Source organism: Cryptomeria japonica, chromosome 2 (genome assembly GCF_030272615.1).
Source record: "Cryptomeria japonica chromosome 2, Sugi_1.0, whole genome shotgun sequence".
Lineage (NCBI taxonomy): Eukaryota > Viridiplantae > Streptophyta > Pinopsida > Cupressales > Cupressaceae > Cryptomeria > Cryptomeria japonica.
This window is the reverse complement of record NC_081406.1, coordinates 123,260,119-123,269,536: the sequence shown is the minus strand read 5'-3', so window position 1 is coordinate 123,269,536 and position 9,418 is coordinate 123,260,119.

Here is a 9,418-nt window from a genome sequence, read left to right as displayed (position 1 = left end):
TTGGATCACATTTTGTTTCCCAACCTCCGTAATAGCCTCCTAGAGGACCTCAAACTAAAAATCAACATCTTAGTGATGCCTTGTACAATCAACTACTTTGAGAAAGTTTAGGCTCTTTGCACATGTAACCATGATGTTGATGAGTTGATGATGGCTAATTTTTGTGTACCCATCCATAACTATGTTACATCCAAACTCCACCCAACATGCCTTCATCTTATATTCTCTATCAAAACATTAATCTTGGATTAGATCTTATCCAAGGTTGTGGCCCTCAATTCAATCTCACTTGGTGGTACATATCATGGTTATCTCCTCACCACCATTGATGTCAAATATTTATAATAAGGAGATTGGGTTGCCTAAAATGGGATGTCATTGGCAAAGAAGAACTTACCAATGGCATAATCTATCTCATCCTTCAGTCGCACATTGAACAATTTAGCCATGGGCTTACTTTGCAACTTGTATTTTCTCCTACCCTCTCATGATTGGGTGACAATATTAAAAGTGACTTAAGGACTTAACATTGTTCCTCTCATCTGCAATGTTTGAATAGAAGCATGTAGCTATCCCTAATGAAGTTGTGCCCTACCAAACAAAGTAGTAGGCATTGCAATTTCACTATTATCAAGGATGCCCCAAAACTTGTTGATCTCAATTCTATATTTGATGTTCTTAGGATCTTGTAAAAAATGGCATGGCTCAACACATTTTCCTAGAAGAAAAATATTTTTTTCATTAACTCTATTAATGCTACCAAACCATGTAAAATCACAAATGTTGCATTTCTTCTTCCAAGCGTGATTACCTATCCCCTATGTGACTGACATATTTTATGCAAACTATTTGAGAGGAGACCGAGGATCAAAAGGACCCTTATCATACTATACCAATAATTCAAAAGGGTAATTTGTACTAGATAACAACTTCTACTTCTACTTCTACTTCTACTTCTACTTCTACATTGCACTCGTCATGAAACTAGATCTAGTGACAAGATAAGCCCCATGGCCATCCCCCTCAGCCTTGGGTTCATATTCTAAATCATTTCCACTATGAGAATGAATTTATATCCCATCCTCAATCATATCATGAGAGATTATTGTGATACTACATTTCACAAAATAAAAATAAATAAAAATAGTAAGCACCTAGTTTCAGACTAGTTTACAAAATTTGAAAATAAAAATAAATTTTTTATGTTGAATCATGAGGGAAAAATGATGATAACATTGGAATCATTCATCATTTTCCCCTCAAGATTCAACAACAAATTTGATTTTGAAAATGCAACAAACAAAAAACAACATAAAAATTTGAAAAATAAAAAATGAAACAAACAAAAAAAAAAACAAAGAACCAATCTCATGCTTGAAAATATATTCAAAATGCTATATAATCCTCATTTTATTCTTCTTCTTTCTTCTTATCACTCCTCTTACACTTGTACTTTCTCAACCTATCTATTTTCACTCCTTTTTGAGTTTCTCTCCTCTTCAACTAGTTGTTAGAAAAAAATAGAAAAAAAATGTGAGAAAAAGAGAGGATTTGAGGGGGTTTTGTAAGAATATAGTGTGGATGGGGACCATATAAAATTGGAGTTCCACCCTAACCCCAAAAAATGTAACCAAAAATAAAATAAAATAAAATAAAAATAAAAATTGACAATTTTTTTACGTTTCTAGTGTATTTTTTTCTGGATTCGATTGTGTGTATATTTTTTCATCAACGTTTCGAATCACACTCCGTGATTCATCATCAGGATGAAGAGAATTCCCAAGACATGAAAGATGTTGAGATGCAGATTTGAGGCAGAATATAAAGAGGAGAGGGGTGGGGGAAGGCACGAGAAACAAGGAGAGAGGAAAGAGAAAAGGAAAAGACCACCTGAAGGGTGGGAGACCTAAAAAACTCCAAGGAATAAACCACCCACAGAAAAGAAAAAAGGAAAGCGCAGCATCACAATCAAAACCACTAAAAAACACAAAAGAAGAAAAGAATATGGGACAAAAATTAAAAATTAAAAGAATAAATAAATGAATACAAATACATAACAGAATATACGCAAAGGCATAAACCAAAAGACAAAAAACCAGAAACAGATAAGAAAAGAGAAATTTACAATTCCAAAAGACAAGAGCATATAAAAATAAACACACGATGAGGACTGAAAGCAAATATAAACTAGAAAATAAACAAAAAGGAAAATAGACCAAAGGGGGAGAGGGAGACGCACAAAAGAAGAAGAAAGAGGGGGAGAAGTCAAGGAGGGGGGCGGGGATGACGCTGGAGGGCCAGAAGAAGAGGGTGCCACGAGATGCTAAGGTTTAACCCATCGTCTCGATTAAGATTGGATGGGTGCTGAATGATAGCAATGGCCTCTTTAACTTTCCTCTTGAAAAAGTTGTTCTCCCTACACAATACCTGAGTGTCCTCCAAACAGATATGATGTTTGGTAGTAGTTGAATGCTCGGCTAAGGCTGATTTTTTTACGTCTGGTGATGGGAGACATCTAGACGTCTTCAAGGTGCTTGAGGAATGCCTGCATTTCTTGGGCCCACATAAAATTAGGGCTCCACCCTAACTACAAAAATAAAATAAAAAAATTAAATTTAAAACAAATTACACATTTTGATATTTTTTATGTATGGTGATGGGAGACACTTAGATGTCTTCAAGATGCCTGAGGGATGCTTGCACGTCTTATAGATGTCTCTAAGAAACCTAGCTATTTTCCCATCTCTGGACATACCTGTAGGTGAGAAAATATGTCTGATATCTTATGAGAGAAGATCTAGATAAATCATTCACCCAATAATGAATTACCTATAATGAACATGCATGCAAAAATCAAAATGTCTAAACTAACACACACAAAGATGCGTGCAATGGGAATTTACCTCCATTGCACTCCTATTCCTCAAGATTTCATATTCAAAATAATTTTCTCGTCAGAAGCACTTCTATGAAAAGCTATGAGATGATGGAGATTCAAGATGCAAGATAAACAAAATAAAGATAACAAGATGCAAGATGAAACTATCAAGATAATGGATGCTAAGAAAAATAGAGTTCTCAAGAATGTATAAACAATGGATGGATTCTCAAAATTTCCAAGATAATAGATGGGTGCTCAAAATGCCAAAATAATGGATGGAATAATGAGAGAGAGGCTTGGCTTTTATAGATGTTCTCTGGGTGACCTCATGTTGGATGAATATGAAATAAAAAGTAGGGAATCCCATGTGTATGAGGTGGGTCAAAATAGATAGATGGAAAAGCACAAATAATTGGTGGTTGCATAGTGTAATATGTTTGTGATAATAGTGTGTAATATTAATATAAATGGCTAAATAATATTAATGTAAAATTTTATGTGTCTACAATACCAATGATGTACCAATGGTGGTGGTAGGATAGTGGGATATGCCCTCTCCCCATCTCATATCTCCAATGAATATCCTTATTTCAAAAAAACCTTATTCATCCAAAGGATCTTATATTGAAACTAAATTGAACCAAACTTACTAAGCCCCAAAACTTTGGCATTAAATTTATTGCTCATTCAACACTTCATAAGAAAATTTAAAATAATTTTTCTCCTATATTGGTATCAATTGTACAAATGTTTGTGGCCTCAAACAAAAATACAACACAATTTCACTTAGCTTACACAACCTTATTGTTCTTGGTGTCTCTATGCACACCTCCCTTATTTGCTTAAATGTTGTTGTTGGACCCAACAAAGAAAAAATGATCAATATCGTTATGGTGTCACCTATTTAGTGAGACTCCTAGTCTAGGCACCACTCCTAAAGAATTAATTATTTATAGAACAACCATTACTCCTTTATATGTTGGAGCAGCCAAGACAAAACAACAACACCCATTGAGCAATCATTTCACTTTTATTTTCAATGCTCAAATATTATTTAATCTATTTCACAGGAACTTGTTGAATACATAAAATGACCCACCAATTATTATAGGACACACTACACACCATCTATTCCCCCTTCGTAGCATTATGCCTTTACATGATTACTTAAATTTGCATTACTGTACATTGCGTCCTCATCTATCCAAGAAAGGTAATGGTTATTGAGATCTTTGTGCTTCAACAACACATGGGAAATTGTCAAAATTAAACTCTTGCCATCCATGCTCAAACATTCACTGCTTTAATAATTATCAAATCACATAGCATTTATGGGCATACATCATTCACAACCATTGAGGAGAAAAGGGATCTCTGATACCAAATGATAGATAATGGTAAAAACTTGATTGATTTATTTAGAGCACACAAGAAACATATTTATACAATGGAGATAGGAATTATCACTTAGGAATAACATAACTACACAAGAAATAACCATACACACCAATATAATTCACCAACAATTCAGTGCTTATTAGAGATCTACATAGTAGAGATCTTGATGCAGTTGGTAGTGTTCACCATGCATCTCAATTGAATAAGTTCTCTAATTTTCCTCCCATTGAGCATGCAATTTCATTGAATTGTCCTATCTCTCATGCATTAAGAAAATATTAAAATTTTGAGGAAATTTTTGTCACTTGAACCTATGTATGCTTTAGTCTTTCATAGTGGTTCATGAGACTTCTTTTGATCCTCCTCCTCCTCCTCATCCTCCTCCTCTTGCTTCTTGAGAGATAAATTTAGTTCAACAGGTTGATTGCTCCCTTATAGTTTTTGTAGAGTGGGATGATAACTTGCTAGATATTACAAGTTTATTTGATACATCACACACTGTAAACATTGCTGACATGATCAAGGATATTCCATTTCTCTTTGATGGTAGTTTGAGAATTCTTATCATCCCATCTTCAGTACCTTTAGAGGTTGTTCTTCATATATCTTCATATTTGTTTGGATTTGCTTCAGTTGATTTCATATCTTTTTATTCAAATAGTTGGACCATTGAGTAGTCCTCCATGGCACACATCATGACACTTTTCCCTCCATCTCCCTTTATTGGGTTTCTTCTTTCATGACCATTTGATTTGTTTCTTCCTAAGGGGAGGAATGTAGTTAGCCACTCTCAAATCATAAACAAATTCATCCTTCAGCCTTCATATTCAACATTGGAGCTTCTCTCTTATGGGGGTGATACATCATATCTTATTTTCTCTCTTATGGGAGGAATCTTTATTGTACTTATGTGATCGATTCATTACTTAGGGGACATCTTGAGTCCTTCATGCTTGTCATGTGTACTCTTTTTTTCATTTTTTTCTCTTTTGGAGAGGATTTTTCTTACACTAGTTTTTTCTCCTTTTCTTTATTTGTGAGAGTTGCATTGTTGTGAGTTGCATTACTTTGCATTGGTTTGTACATGAGTACCTAATTAGGCCTAGTTGTTAGGACTTGTTCATGCATACATTTTGCATTCTTCATTAGCTCTTTAGCTTATCCCTAAGTTAAGCTTAAGGGTGGGTGTTGTATTAATTATGGAATTTAACTAATTCTTATTAATTCGATCCTTGAATTAATTTTTCACTTAAGCTAAACTTAGGCATTTTTTGTTATCTAGAGTTTCCTTTTATATATTTAGTTCTATCTATAGTTGAGCTTAATTTAGCTCCTACTTTGCATTGATTTAGTTCTCCTAATTTTAGCATTAGGGTTATGCACCTAGGGTTTCATTCATCCTTTTATAAGGATGCATTTCATTGTAATTGTGTATCTCCATCATTCTTTGTGCAAAAATAATTCCCTACTTGTTATAGAGAATACAACATTTTTTTGATCTCTTTTGTGTCACAGGTGCCTATCTTATAGATGATGCTTAGCTCTTGTGGTTGATCATCAACTTCTACATTGACAAAAGCATAAATGGACACCTAAAAATTCCAATCTCCATGTATACGATGAAATTGGGAATTCAAAATATTGTAAACCAAATAAGATTCAACCACATTGAACCCTAGTTCTATAATAAAATCTACTATACACCAATGAAGAACCTAAAAATATGCAAACCAATGAATATGAAAGATTATACCCTTCACATGCTCATTAGGGTTTGATCTCCATTGTTTCCTAGCTTCATTGATCTTGCTTTGATATGTTGGTTGCTCTTAGATTTTGTATGTGTGTAGAAGAGCTCATTAAAGAAAAGATTATGGTTGTGTAGTTTGACAATATGTAGATGCTTGATTGAATGCTATTAGGGATGGATAAGGAATACTGATCCTCTTTTATAGAGAGTACCCTAGAAATGGAGGGCTAGGATTAATAGGAGGAAGGATAAATGGTTGGATTAGATTAGAGGGTGGGTATAGCAAATAAAAAAATACTAGAGAGGTGGTTAAAGGTAAATTAAGAGATAGGGTTCACCCCATAGCGTAGCGGTACTGCTGCGAGCCTCCCCTAGTGGAGTTTGTGAGTTGAATGCACAAGGCTTGGCCCCCCTTTTCCCCTACTGTCTGTTCATCTCTCACTGCACTAGTCTACTGACTTGGCAGACAACAATTGGCAGGAGAGGTTGCTCGCTGTTGGTCCCCCCGATTCTGGTTGGTCGATTACTCTCCGATCATTGGCTAGGAAATTGACAGTTGTGCTCTCAAGCTGTGTAGGGTGCTTCAAAGACGATGCCTTGGCCCTCGATAAGGAGATGAGGTCCTCCTTGTGATCTCACTAGTTCATAGCTCCAGTCAAAAGCGCTTAAAAAAAAAAACAGTAAATTAAGAGATAAATGACAAGTGTCATGGAGGGAAAAAGCTAATTAATTAATTAAATAAATAAAGATTTATTTAATAAATGGAAGAAGTGGGGCAAATTAAATAAATAAAATTATTTATTTAAATAGGGAAAGACTAGAAGAGAATTAGTAAATTAATTAAATAAATAAAGATCTATGTAATTAATAGAAGGCTTAGGATAAACTAATTAAATAAATAAAATATTTATTTAATTAGGCTAGGACAATTTTAGGTGTCTACACTTGGTAGTCCTTTTTCCTTCCTAAGAATTCATTATAAAAATAATTGATCAATTTACTTAGTGGCATGATCTGAAGTAGATGGAAGGTTTTTTATAAAGGTGCACAAGACCTACCCATATATAGTATTATTAAATAAGAAAGCATTAATTACATATGCATATATTAACTATACATGTAATTACTAAATACTTGTATCTCCAATAGTAAATATTTTATTTTTAAATTCTTCTCTTATAATGTGTTTCAAGATTACATTGGTCAATGTGAATCCCAAATTTATAATGTTAATAGATAAATTTTGGGGCCAATATTGCCCCAAATCAAATATACAATGCATACTTAAAATACCTAAATAATAAACAACATATATTATATAACCTATGGATTGATTCCCATAATTTAATTTTTCATCGACCTTTAATTAAATCTCTCATAATTCTCAACTAGGCCTAGGTGAGAGTCCACTAATCTTCAAAAAACCCTCGGTACGAGCCCACAAGTTATAAGGTATGTAAACCTTCATGTCTTTTTTATATGACAAAACCTCTAATCATGTGCCTTTCTCTACCATCCATCACAACAAATTTAAAATCAAAAAAATAATATGAAAATGCTATAACATAGTCTTGCCACCTAGGCACCAAAAGAAAAATTAAAGAATCAACAACCTCTATAACTATCAATCCTCTAGCACATGTCAAAAATAGTCTAACTTTTTTTTTTTTAATTAATCATTGAATGCCTATATGGTATTTGTGCCATTTCACCAAATCAATGGGTAACGAGCTATTATGACTATTGAGTATATAGGCACAAATATTACATATGAAATGCATTCTATTGTCTATATAATTACAACCATAATATTCACTTCTTTCTAAAGATTTTTCGCAACACACACTTGTACTTCAATCTATGTACATACCACTTGGGTTCTATGAAAGTAAATCTAAACAATGGAAAACAATACATCCAACAGGACTTAAGTGATAGATGGGTGGCTTTATATTGAAGTAAAATGGATAAATATATCTACTCTATTACAGAGGTTGAATCCAATAATTGTAGTGACAACTTGCTAAGATGAAAACAACATGGGATTTTGAATATTTGATCATCTAGTCAAACAAAATTAGGTATTTATCTTGTCAATAGAGGTTTTGATACTATTTTAGTATTTTCTTACCAAAATACCAAGAGGAAATATGATTAAAAATCCTAAAGGATCCTGAATTTTACTTATCCAAGAGGGAATACCCTTCTATTGTCTATTTACTTTCAAAGGCACACATATGTTAGTAGTAAAATTAAGTGGCAAGCTAACATGTTAGGTACAGTGTTTATTATATTAACTTAGATCATGCCCATTGATGCTTTGGGGGAATTATTTTTTGAATTACATAAAACTTAAAATAATCAATTCTATATTTGACCTATAGTTTCACAAAGACCAACAAATAAAAATACATAATGCCAAATTCTAATGTTTTCATGACAATCAGTTGTGCCTTATGCATACTCAACATGTTTGTAACATCTTTTATATGTAATTCTTTACTACCTTAATTTTTTCCTACTCCTCTTTTTCTTATATGATCCACTCCTCCTCTCATCCATTTGCAATCTAACAAAAACACAATTGCTTTCCGTAATAGAGTTCACACATCTTTGAGCACTATAGGCTTTAACCCCTACTTGGATAACACTTGACACAAACTATAAATAGGACAAATGAAAAAATAACTAACAATTTCAAAGTTACATAACAAAAACATAATAAGAAAGGAAGACCAAAAAAAAAGTTGATCCATAATTTTTAATAAATTGTTGGTAAAAATTAGTAGAAAAATACAAATAAATATAAAATATTCAACTTAATTGATAGTCATAAAAGATAATATGTTATGCTAAAAATTAAATATAAAACTATAATGAAACCACCAACAATCTCAATATTATTATTATAAAAATAATATAATAATAATAAATTATTCATCTATTAAATATTATCAATAAAAAAATTTCGAGTATTAATAGACCTTATACTCTCACCATCTGCAACCGAATCAAAGTTGACAAATTCCAATAATCTAAAATAACATTGGAAAATTAAAAATATACATACAATTTTTCACTCGATTAGAGTATGCCTCTTGTATCATCTCCTAACAAGAAAAGAGTTATAAAATAGCAATACTCGAACATTGCCTCACTTAAGGTTGTTCGAGAACAGGGATGGGGATGAGTTACTTACGTGGAATGGGGATGGCTCCTTACATCATATCATTTCTAGATGGATGGATAGAGTAGAAGTCTTCTCCGGGACTCTATAGCATGGATGAAGATTCTCCGGAGGAAGATGATAATGGTGCTTCACGTGGTAGGGAGGATTGCTTACATCATCACCGTTTCCTTCCACCATTTGTACGACTCTGCTCATGTCC